Genomic DNA, 12,208 nt, shown 5'->3' with positions numbered 1-12,208 from the left:
CACCCGTGACATAGTGAACGCAACACCTCCCACTTGACCTACTGATCATGTGATTTAAGGCAGTCACAGGCAAAACATTACACCACATATATATCCTTTGTTTTTTTTTGTTTTTTTCATGAAGAATAGGACACCATTGTCATTGTTCAGACACCTTCCCTGACAGATGTGTGGTGTTCTGCCAGGTTTGGTCATATGGGGTATGTACTCTTCATTCTTCGTGAATGGTGGTGCAAGTGGTGGTGAAGGCAGCATAGAAGCATACCAACCAGTGAAAAAAAAAAAAAAAAAAAAAAGAGAGAAAGAGAGAGAGAGAAAGAGGTATCCTGAGGTAATGCCTTCATAATTGGGGTTTGGGTGTTTAGGCAGCGCCTGGAGAACTGGTGGCCAAAGAGACGAGGTCTAGGAGTCACTGGTCTTCCACAGGGATGAGGACTACCAGTCTCCTCACGTCTCGCCGTAGGATGACTGACGTCAACTGCTGAGTATTCCTCTTCAGTTGCCCAACTATAAGGGAGGCAGGGGGGCCTGCACACGTCTTAACGTCTGCGTCTCTCACAAGTCCTTTCTTGTCAGGGTACACAGCCTGGATCCGTCCGAGCCGGAATTGCCCTCGCAGTGCGTTTTGATCAGCAATCCAAACAATGTCACCTATCGCTACATTTCTTTGGGTCTGGTGCCACTTTGGCCGAATGAATAAATTAGGTCCGGCCAGTTCACTCCACTTCTTCCAGAACATATCCACACCAATCTGGATGGATCTGAAACGGCGCCAGGGATGGGTGCACAAGTCAATTCCTCCTGTATCTCCCCCTTGCCTGGTCCTCCCGAGAAGCAGAGTATTGGGGGTCAAATACTCTGTAGAGTCTTCTTGTTCTTGTGCCCTAGCGTCAATCGGCCTTTCATTTGTGAGGTTAGCTGCCTGGTAGAAGAGGGTTTGGAGCTCACCCCAGGTGAGCGAGCTTGTTGTCCCTCCGAGGCTAGTGAGAGCCCTTTTTATGAGCTTAACTGCAGCTTCCGCAGACCCGTTGCGATGAGGTGCGTCAGCCGGATGAAAGTTCCATGCCCACACTGTCCCATTCTTGGCGGCTTTGTCCTCTATGGATGCTTCCCGTAAGGTAGCTAAGTACCTATGCAAATCTTGTAGGGCAGGTTTAGCTCCAATGAAATTGGTTCCTCTATCTGACCACAATTTTCTGGGATTGCCTCTCAATGCTACAAAGCGGGAGTAAGTTTGGAGAAAGCTTTCAGATGATTGGTCGTCAACGAGGTCCACATGGACTGCCCTTGATGCCATGCAACAGAATACTATGCCCCAAACTTTTTTTCCTGTTCTTTTCTTGACAGCATCCTTGATTTCAAAGGGGCCAAAGAGGTCTAGTGTGGTATACTCAAATGGGTTAGCACGCTGTGAGCGTTCTGGCGGCAGATCACTCATCATCTGCTGGCACATCTTCCCTTTCAGTTTGCGACATGTAATACAGTTGTTTACAACTTTCTTTACTATCCTCCGACCTTGCACAATCCATGCCTTCCTCCTGGTGCGCAGAAGCGTGGCAGCAACACCTTCATGGTTCTCGTCATGAGCTTCTCTTGACAGTAGTGTTGCGAGCCATGAACGAAATGGAATTAAAGGAACAGCTGTTCCATCTTCTTTCCAGGACTGGATTCGTCCTCCACAGAGAAGGATTCCTGTGCTCTCGTCTTTGTGGACCACCAAGCGGTTCAGTGTTGAGTCCAGGAACTGACTGCCATCTTGGGGCTGCGAGGACCAGGTCTTGGAAAGCTTGCGCTCTCTCCTCAGTTGACAAGACAGAGCAGTTTGCCTCCCACTTTGAGGAGTCAGGTGCCTGGCATTTTCTCAGCCAGGTTTCTGCAGGCCTTCGAGTCCAGGCTATGGAACCACACAGCTTAGACAGAGAACTGAAGCGTTGAGGTTTCACAAGGCGTACCAAACCAATCGCCCAGGGCCTTCTCTGTCTGTCTGCCACTGATGTTGCACCCAAGACAGCTGGTGATGTTGATCTACCGTTGACTCCATGTCTGAGGTCCGCATTGATGTCAGGCCCGTTAAGGTCAGTTCTTTCTTTTGACTGGGCCCTGGTAATCACAGCTGAGAAGGCTTTCCGCTGAAGTTTTCCCACATCTTCAGCAGCAGAGGGTGTAATCTCACTGGCCATCTTCATAGGCCAGTCGGTCTTAGGCCATTTCAGGAACTCAGGGCCTTGCTGCCATTCTGACCCTTCATCAAGTTCCTCCGGAGTTGCACCTCTGGTAAGAATGTCAGCAATGTTTCGTCTGCCTTCAATCCACCTCCAATCTTCCACATGTCCGGCTTTCTGAATCTCACCGATTCGATTTGCGAAAAAGGTCTGGAAGCCGTAGCTGTCCTTTTGGATGGCTGCCAGGATTGTTTGGCTGTCCACAAAGTGAATCCATTGCTTAACTTTAATGTGGCAGTGCTTCTCAAAATACTTTTTTAGGCGGGTAGCGAAGACCGCGCCACAGAGTTCTGCTTTGATCACATCTCCTTTTTGGTCGAGAGGGGTCAGTTTAGCCTTGGATTCCACCAACTTCATTACAACCTTGTCTTGGTTCTCCCACCGCAGGTAGAGTACGGCTCCATAGGAGGATTCGCTTCCATCTGAGAACGTGATCCCTGTCGGTGGGCCTATGGCTCCAGGAGGCGTGAGGCTTCTCTCAAACCTTACCTGGCCAAGTCTCACAAATTCTTCAAAGAGCGTTATTGCGGCTTCTCTAAGTTTCAGTGAGAGAGGGGCATCCCATGTGTCTTTAAATAGGTTGTCCTTGCCAGCTTCCTGGAATGATTCTCGTACCAACATCACTCCCCTCTGTTTGGCTGGTGAGGCAAGACCAACCGGGTCGTATAATGCGGCAATCTGGCTAAGAAGTATGCGTCGGTTAAGGGGATTTGGTGTTCCTTCCCTGACATCCTCCATGCTCAGATTAAATCCTGTCCTCATTTTCCCTCTTTTCTTAGAGAAGTTGATAGAAGTTAGCAACCGGAGCTTGTCTGTCTCAGGTTCGTAACCGACCCCAAGCGCTTTGTTCTCCCCATCATGCATTTGGTTGGGCAGTACGAGGGTCGTGGGTACAGTTGTTTCAGAAGGGGCTCCACTCCTCCCACTTTGGCGTGACAGAACCCATGGTTTCAGGAAGAAGCCTCCCGCTCTCAAAATCTCCTCCACCCCTTTGGTGATCCTCTCCAGTGTCTTGAGGTCATCATGTGAGGTCAGGATGTCATCCACATAGCTGTCCTCAGTCAGAGCTCGCCGTTCTTCAATCATATCAGCAAACTGAGGAAGGTTGGCTGTCTCTTTCATTGCAACTTGGGCAATACATCCTGCTGGTTTAATCGCCGATATTTACTCTGACGACTGCAAACTCCTCAATGTTGTCCTCAGGGTAGTCTCTCCAGAGAAAGCGGTGGAGGTGAACTTCATCATCTTTCAGCCACACTGAGTTATACATCTTTTTTACATCGCCTAGTGTGGCATGGAGTCCACTCCTGAACCTCAGAAGGACACCTCTGATGGAATTGAGTACATCAGGACCCTTGTGAAGGAGATCATTTAGACTTATGCCTCGGAACTCTTGGCTACTATTCCACACAATTCTCACAGGGGTTGAGGAGGAGTGAGGGTTCGGTGCAACCAGATGGCTGATGTACCATTTAGGTCCTTCCCAGTTGTTAATTTCCTCCCTTGTGAGTTTTGCAGCAGCCCCTCTTGAAACCATTTCATGTATTTGTTCTTTGTATGCAGCCTTCCACACAGGATCTTTCTCCAGACGTTTCTCAGTGTTTCTGAAGGTCGCCTCCACTGCCTGCCGATTGTTTGGCAGTGCTGTGAGGTCTTTCTTCCAGGGATAAGCTGCGTCCCAGTGGGGAGAGTTGCTGTGTTTGTCCGCCAGCACGTATGTTAGGCATTCTTTTATCTTTTCCAGGTCCCGCTCTTCCTTAAGGGTCATTTCTTTTCCTCCAGGGGGGCACCTACCACACTTGCAGCCACCACATTGGGGACTGCACGCAGCTACGATGCTGCCCCTCCTGAACCACTCGAAGACGTCTTTGTTGGCTGTTGCTGTGCTCCGGACAAGCGCATTTCCTTCCTCTTCCCGAGGTATGATGGTCTCTTTATACGCCATCGAGGCTGATCTCATGGTTCTCGCAAGGTGAGTCTCGGAGCAGTACACGGCCATGTCAACTGTCTCAATGAGATCGGGATGGGTTCCCCCAACGGTCTTTCCTAGGGGACCGTCCCAGAGAACGAGGTCTTCCACAATCCTGATTGGCTGGGGAACAAGACGACCTTCCCGATGACTGATAAGAAGGTCAATCTTTGTGGGACGGACCAGTTCGTCTCTGGGTACATTTGGGAAAAACTTCTGCAGTTGCTCGGCAGTGACTGATTGAGTCACTTCGGCGATGTTTTCCAGGCCATAGCAGAGAATTCTATGCTCTGCCACTTTTCCCTTGGATGTCTTCACCTTCAGCCGCAGGGAATATCTTTTGGTCAGGACAGTCTTCTTCATTCCCCCGATTCCATGGACTATAAGCCTGATGTTCTCACCGCACAGTCCAAGTTGATCGGCAGTTTCATTGGTGATATAATTGGTATCAGATGCGAGGTCGATTAGGGAGCCAATAAGGCAACCCGAGTTTGTCGTCACTTCCATCAGCATCATCACCACTGGATGTTCTTGCAGTGCATCTCCAGTCTTGGCACATACAGTTGATGATATTTTGTTTGAGAATGCATTCTTGTATTTCTCTCTTTGTTCTGGAGTAAGTTCTGCCAGAAACTCCTCTTGTTTGTTGGTTAGGCCAAGTTTCTTTCCTCCAATTTTTATGGTACTCTGCTCCTCACTGCTGTAGTCCTTCTTTGGAGTCGGTAGCTTAGGACACAGAAGGTAATTGTGGTCCGACACCCCTCCTTTCCGACAGTCTACTTTTGGGCAGAGGTATCTGGGTGTGCATCCTTTACCATCCTTGGGGTGGGGCCTCAAACACTTGGAGCACAACCCTAGCTTCTTCACATGGGCCCTTTTTCTTAAGAGATCTTGCTCCCTGAAAATCTTGCACGCAAATAGCTTGCCAGCATGGGAGTCATCTTCACCGACAGTACAGCTGGGATAGTCGTCCTTCTGACCTGCTGTGGATTTAGTAAAAGCCTTCCTCCCTCTCTTATCTGGGTAGTCTGCAGCACCCTTTTCCACAGGGCCTTTGTCCACAGGGCTTGGCTCCAACTGATCCAATTCCTCAAGAATCTCCTCTTGCCTTTTCAAGAATCCTAGGAGGCAATCAAAATGATACTTTGGAGAGAACCTGTTTGCTGGGTCAGTTTTGTGCATAATCCACTCCTTCTTGAGTGAACTGGGAAGCTTGCTTTCAAGAGATTGAGCAACAACACGGTTCTTCACGGCATCCTCTTCACCAAGAATCTGGAGGTTGTACAGTGCTCTTTCAACAGCCTGGATCAGTTCAATGGTTCTTCTTGGATTGTTTCCTTTAACAGGGGGAAGAGACTGGACTTCGCTGGTGATCATTAGGACTATTTTTGCTTTGTTCCCGTATTTGCTGTCCAGCAGCCTGAACATATCGTCGGCGGATCCACAGCTAGATAGGACGAGATCCTTCTTGACCTTTTCGTGGAGACTATTTAATAAGTGGAACTTTTTTATACATTCCACACCTTGTGGGTTACCCAATTCTTGTAGGTCCTCCCACTCAGTCTTCCAGCGGTAATAGTCCCTCATGTCACCAGAGAAAGTCGGTAGCCGTGCTCTTTCAAGGCTGATTTGAGGCTTGAGATTAAAGTTTCCTTTGGTCCTTTCCGGGCTGCTCTGCTGTGAGAGGGGCCGTGTGTTCATGTTCAATGCCCCCGCATACGTTTTGGGCTTCAGCTGGCGATCGGCAAATATGTCAGGGAGAGAGATGAAAGGAGCATCTCGTATCGGATCACCAACCGCGCTGCTTTCATCTTCCAGGTTTCTTTCTCTACCCTTCACGTGGTCTGCTTCGTCCTCCTCCAGTTTGTCAGACAACGCCAGGACCCTCTTCTTTAGTGTCTTGTGGCGTGTCCTGAGATCTAATGCCCTCGAACCAGGAACCAACTCCTTCCACTCTACTAGCATTTCTCTGAGTTCAATGACCTCTCTCTCAAGACCTCTATTTCTTAGCCTACGGTCCTTGACTGACTTCCGAGGGTTAACTTCCTCTTCCTCTGCCTGAGTGATGGCCGACTCAGCTGTTTTGACCTGCTTAAAAAACACCTCCTCTGCATAGCTGGTCCAAAAGGTTTCCTGGGAGGCATTCTTTACCTCGAGGAACCTGTTCTCACACTCCACTGTCTTTTCATCAATTTGGTTTGCAGATTCTATGACCTCCTCATCCGTTGACTCTCTCAGGGCTTCAGCATACTCATGTCCCGCATCTATGACTTTAAAAAAGTCTGTCCTGAAAATCTTCCATTCACTGAGAACTTCAGTCGGTTCCAAGAGTCCCGGTTTGGTGAGAGTATGAGCCCTTTTGGTGAATGAAGCCTGTGCTCTTGATCGCACACTTTTAAGCTTTTCCAAGTCTGCCATTGTTACTCCCTTTGTGTTGACTGGAGAGACGTCAATGCCAATGTGCACACGAGCTCCTTTATCCTTGATCAACGGGCAGTTTGATTAATGATAAACTTGGGGTCAGTCAAAGAAGTGAGAGGCCAGTTGATCCTGGGTTGATTGAGCTTCCTTAATGAAGTAGTCCGTGGCTGTTTTTTGCTGCATTCAATCCAGTGCAGTGGGCCGCGGTTTATAACTGTTCGGTTCTTTAAGAATATCCCCACCGAACGGGGCGTCAGGAGAGGACACGTTGTTACAACTCGTAGTGGATTTTATTTATTCTTGGTTCATTTTTAATTACAGTTGATTAGTCCACAAATATCATCAGCAGGTTATAAACCTGGAGAAATAGAGAGGTTATAATGTAAACAATACTGATAACCATAAAATCTAAATATAAATATAGATTACATAATATAATATATACAAATATAAATAAAATATAAATTTCAATATAGTCAGTATTTAATCTTATAAATATCATAATATACTTTGTGTAGCCATTTAGTTTAAATACTAAGCACATGCATATTAACACAGAAATGCAACAACTTCACACACACCAAATATACAATGTCAATGTTACACATTAAACCAATAGCGTTCTCAGTCTGTTGGTTCAAAGTGAAAAACAGTGAGTGTAGTTCTAAGTGGCATCGCTGAGCATAGCAATCCATTACAAAATGTAAAGTGATCAACTACATTACCCATCCAGCACCGCAAACAGGAAGTAACTCGTGTGACAGTGAAACGCTCCAATTTCAAACATTTGCCTTTTTATAGCCACGGATACTATCGAGCCGACAATATTAAACATCAGATCGCACACAAGGTTTTATCAGCGTGACCAAAGTAACAGTTATCAATCATACAAACCGCGCACATATAACGGCAGCACAGCAGTAACGCAACAGACAACAAACTCAATGGATAAAAACAGCAGCTTACCGGTGGCGCATCTCTCCTGACGAGACAACATGCCAAAATGAATACTCGCTCCCACTTATAGCCCGCGCTCATTCATTACTGGATTTAACACACCTGTTTGGGATTTGACTGGTCCATGCTTCAATCAGGTAAGTGAAACCTCCCACCTATTATCCTGCGTTACATTACGAACACCCGTGACATAGTGAATGCAACAATTATTATATACTAAGTGAAAAATGTCCAAAAAGCTTACAGCACCTGGTATTCCCAGGCAGTCTCCCATCCATGTACTAACCAGGCCCAAACCTGCTTAGCTTCCGAGATCAGACGACATCGGGCATAGCCAGGTTGGTATGGCCGTAAGCGAAGTCTGCTGCAAAGAGAGGGCTATTTAAAGAACAGCTAATCTTATCGCCAGTACATTATATAAGTAGGAAAGAAAACCCAAAAGCTTAAAGCACCTGGTATTCCTAGGCAGTCTCTCATGAAAGTACTAACCAGACCTAAACCTGCTAAGATTCAGAGATCGGGCATTGACTCTTTTTTTTTTTTTTTAAATGAAAGATTATTATATAATTCGTGAAATTTTCCAAAAAGATTAAAGCACCTGGTATTCCCAGGCAGTCTCCCATCCATGTACTAACCAGGCCCAAACCTGCTAATATTCAGAGATCGGGCATTGACTCTATTTTTTGGCAAAATTATTATATACTAAGTGAAAAATGTCCAAAAAGCTTACAGCACCTGGTATTCCCAGGCGGTCTCCCATCCAAGTACTAACCAGGCCCAAACCTGCTTAGCTTCCGAGATCAGACGAGATCGGGCATAGCCAGGTTGGTATGGCCGTAAGCGAAGTCTGCTGCAAAGAGTGCTGCTGAAGAAGTGGTGCTGCTCTTCTGTCTAGAAATATGGCAAATAGTCTTAGTGTTTATACTTGACTAACTGGGGCCCAGGTCAGGAAGCAGACAGACTGGCTAAACCGACCGTCTGCTAGCTGCCTCCCGTCAGAGGTCAGTTAATTCTCAGCACATAGAGACTCTTTCACCTAGATATCACACTATAGAGACTGTGTCTGTTCCCCGAACTAGAAAATACAAAAAATGTCCAAACCAAGTTTAAGGTTAACAATTTAATTGAGGTTCAACAAATAAAAAACAAATGCAATATGGATAAACAAATGATAAAGATTGGCTTACTGAATATCAGATCCATTTCTACGAAAACACTTTTTGTAAATAATATGATAACTGATCATAATATAGATGTGCTCTGTTTGACAGAAACTTGGCTAAAACCTGATGATTACATTATTTTAAATGAGTCCACCCCCCAAGATTACTGTTATAAACATGAGCCGCGTTTAAAAGGCAAAGGGGGAGGAGTTGCTTCAATTTATAATAACGTTTTTAGGATTTCTCAGAGGGCAGGCTTCAAGTATAACTCGTTTGAAGTAATGGTGCTTCATATAACATTATCCAGAGAAACCAATGTTAATGATAAATCCCCTGTTATGTTTGTACTGGCTACTGTATACAGGCCACCAGGGCACCATACAGACTTTATTAAAGAGTTTGGTGATTTTACATCCGAGTTAGTTCTGGCTGCAGATAAAGTCTTTGTAAGGGAAACAGGTCAATTTAGCTCAAAGGGAATCATTTAAGATTTTAAAGGGAATTTGAACAGAATCACTGTTTCACGGCTGTTCACGGAGACGCGCCTGCGGTTCAGTGAACGAGCCGTTTAACATCAAATCTGCGCTGGATACTAATATCCAAACTATAGTGAAAACACTATCAATTAGCACAGTAACAAGATCGGCAGTTTAAGACATTAACTTGTAAGCACAAAACACAAGATACTTCTCTTTTCAATATGAATAAGGATTTATTAGATAAATCTAAGACATATAAACTAATCTAACACATAAACGCACGCACACACACATTCACACAAGTTGCAGGAAGGTCGAAAGTTAGGGAAAGATGAGTTTAAGAGAATGGAAATATGGAATCCCAAGTTTACAGCAATACGTTAAATTGCATAGACATGAACAACCATCAATCACGTAATTAGCACTCGCATTGAGTTCCTCAATGGGGTTAAAATTATATTAGATACACCAGCACAACAAATATCTGGGAATACGTTGCCTTAGTTTGCTGTGAAAGGGACTCCAGTTGAAAGGGGTATCCCGGTGTCGCTGATTGGCTTGAAGTTCAGTAGTGAAGTGACGTCTTGGGAAGCCCGTGGTTGTTGGGCGTTGGCTGAAAGTGCAGAGTCGTGTTCGCTGGTTGAAGTTGAATGGACGTTACAAAACTTAACTCAGAACACGAAACTCTCAAACGGAAAAGGAAAGAAATAAAGTTTGACGAGACTAGGTTGTGTTCCTTCTCATTGTGGCATAAGTAGCAGCAGGCAGGCACGCTGGAACCGCGCTCAAAGAACAATGATGATTAACCGCATGGCTAGATGCTACAAGCTAAAGCTACAAGCTAAAAGCTAAGAGCAGGCATGACTGATAGCACGAGCAAGGCTGCAACTAAAAGCAGACTAAAAGCCCGCATGACTGATAGCACAAGCAATGCTAGACTAAAAGCCGACATGGCTAATAGCAGCAGCTAGACTAGAACTAAAAGCAGACATGGCTAATAGCAGCAGCTAGACTAGAACTAAAAGCAAGATTTAATCGTGTCCAAAGTTTTTAAACTTCCTTGTTGGCCACCCCTCAAATGTTGCCTTGACCAATCAGATATGTTCTTGGGGTGGGTATCATAAATCATTTGTTTATCTTACCAAGCATGTGGTTCTTGCCTCACAGGGTCTAATTTTGGACATGATTCCTATAACATGATTATGATATATTTTACAAATAAATGATTGTCAGGACAATATCAAGCAAGAAAATGCGATTATTTCAATATTAGACATGACTATGTATCCTATAGTTATCAAAAGACATACACAATAAGTGATTATACATGATAGTCAAATGTGTGGGTTACACGTAAATGAATATGGAGTTAACCCTTTAGGCGCCAGAGGTTTTTTCCTAAAACGTTCGATTTTGACATCTTAATTTCAAAAGGCTATATCTTAAAATTTATAAAAGATAGAGACTTTCTGTCAATTATAAAAATATTAAGGATGACCCAATGTTTATGTAGGGATTTTATTTTCCCATCTAATTTGCATACTATGACGTCATATGGTGTGGTCATCTTGAATTATAGAATTTTCATGAAAAGTCACATATTTAAATGATAAAATGGAGCACTTCTTTCCCCAAAAAAAAATTCCCTCACCTTCTGTGTGCTATATTGCACAATACTGAATGCTCAGGTAAATAGTAAGCAGTAAACAAACTGTAAATCATTACTAATAAATGGTAGAAACAAACCGAATGCATGTAGCGGTTGGGATTTTCAATTTACTACATGCAGCAGGCACTCTGATTCCATGTATGGGGCACATATATATTACTCATATGACACACAAACACAAGTAGACAAGACCTGTTTAGTTCAAAAGCTATGCCCCGTGTCGCATCGCCTCTGCTTCTGCTATCAGCAGCGCGGCCAGATCTGCCTCGCGCACGCGCTGAATGTGCACAGCTCGGACTATGTCAGTGTCATCGCGACTCCCACCTTGCCTCCTAACTGTCCTATGAATACTTCGACCTCGTCTAACATACCCAGTGGCATTAGACAAAGTCTCCACTACAATACTGTCGCCGCGATTGCGGAGTGGTGCGGTCAGAAGACAAATATACATGTCTAGCGCGGTAAAAATCTCCCGCCTCGTCCCCGCAACAAAAACTTGCCTGCTAATTTCACGATGAACACTCCGACCCTGGCAAACATTGTTCACACCTCTGACATTTGGCAAATGACCATTTATTTACATTGGGCAAAGGATTCACCATTTGTGCTTGGTGTAGGGCTATACTTTCACTTTCAATATCACCGTCATCTTCTGAATACAGATATTCCCCTTCAGAATCAGTGTCCGCGAATAAAAGTTCCAACACCTCATTGCGGCTTTATTGAAACTTTATTGATGCCACTAGATAATAATAATAATGAAAATAATAATAATCTAATGCCAATACTCGCTGACGTTGACAATATTGGTCAGATAAAATGGCTCACTCTCACACAAGCTCCGCTTTTTTTCGCACTGATTCAATGCACTCTATCTCGAAGATTTTGTATAGGAGCATGGCGTTTTTTTCAGTCAGAGATGAAGTATTACATGTCTGCTATCTAGTGCAGGGGAGGTTGCATGAAATTTGACACCATATTTGACAAAATCGTCCGTTTTATTCAGTGCCGCATCTTGTCGAGTAAACTCGACCGTGGCGCCAAGAGGGTTAAGCAATGGAATGATTCATTCATAAGTCTTTTTTGAGTTCATTCTGGTCCATATATAATGTATAAAAAGGGTTTCTTTGCCATTCTCTGGCAAAGGACTTTTCTGTGAAGACAAAGGTTTAAAGCCCTTCCCCCTTAGGAATTTCAGTCTGGTTTCACTGGCTGGGGGGGGGAAGTCAATGCAAGTATTTAACTTGATCTCCTGGGTTTACATGTGATGTCCAGCGTTGCATTCCAATCACGAACAATAAATTTGACAATCTCTTCTTCGAATTAAA

At 44.7% G+C, this 12,208-nt stretch overlaps 2 non-coding genes across 2 annotated transcripts; both read right to left on the bottom strand.

The window, feature by feature from the left end:
- Positions 1-7,806: 7,806 nt before the first annotated feature.
- On the bottom strand, positions 7,807-7,925 carry LOC128005883 (5S ribosomal RNA). The gene has a single exon (XR_008178522.1). It is a non-coding gene; the product is annotated as a 5S ribosomal RNA (ribosomal RNA).
- Positions 7,926-8,292: 367 nt separating this feature from the next.
- Positions 8,293-8,411, bottom strand: LOC127997503 (5S ribosomal RNA). The gene has a single exon (XR_008170366.1). It is a non-coding gene; the product is annotated as a 5S ribosomal RNA (ribosomal RNA).
- Positions 8,412-12,208: the final 3,797 nt, after the last annotated feature.

Source organism: Carassius gibelio, chromosome B22 (assembly GCF_023724105.1).
Source record: "Carassius gibelio isolate Cgi1373 ecotype wild population from Czech Republic chromosome B22, carGib1.2-hapl.c, whole genome shotgun sequence".
Lineage (NCBI taxonomy): Eukaryota > Metazoa > Chordata > Actinopteri > Cypriniformes > Cyprinidae > Carassius > Carassius gibelio.
This window is presented reverse-complemented; position numbering and strand designations above follow the sequence as displayed.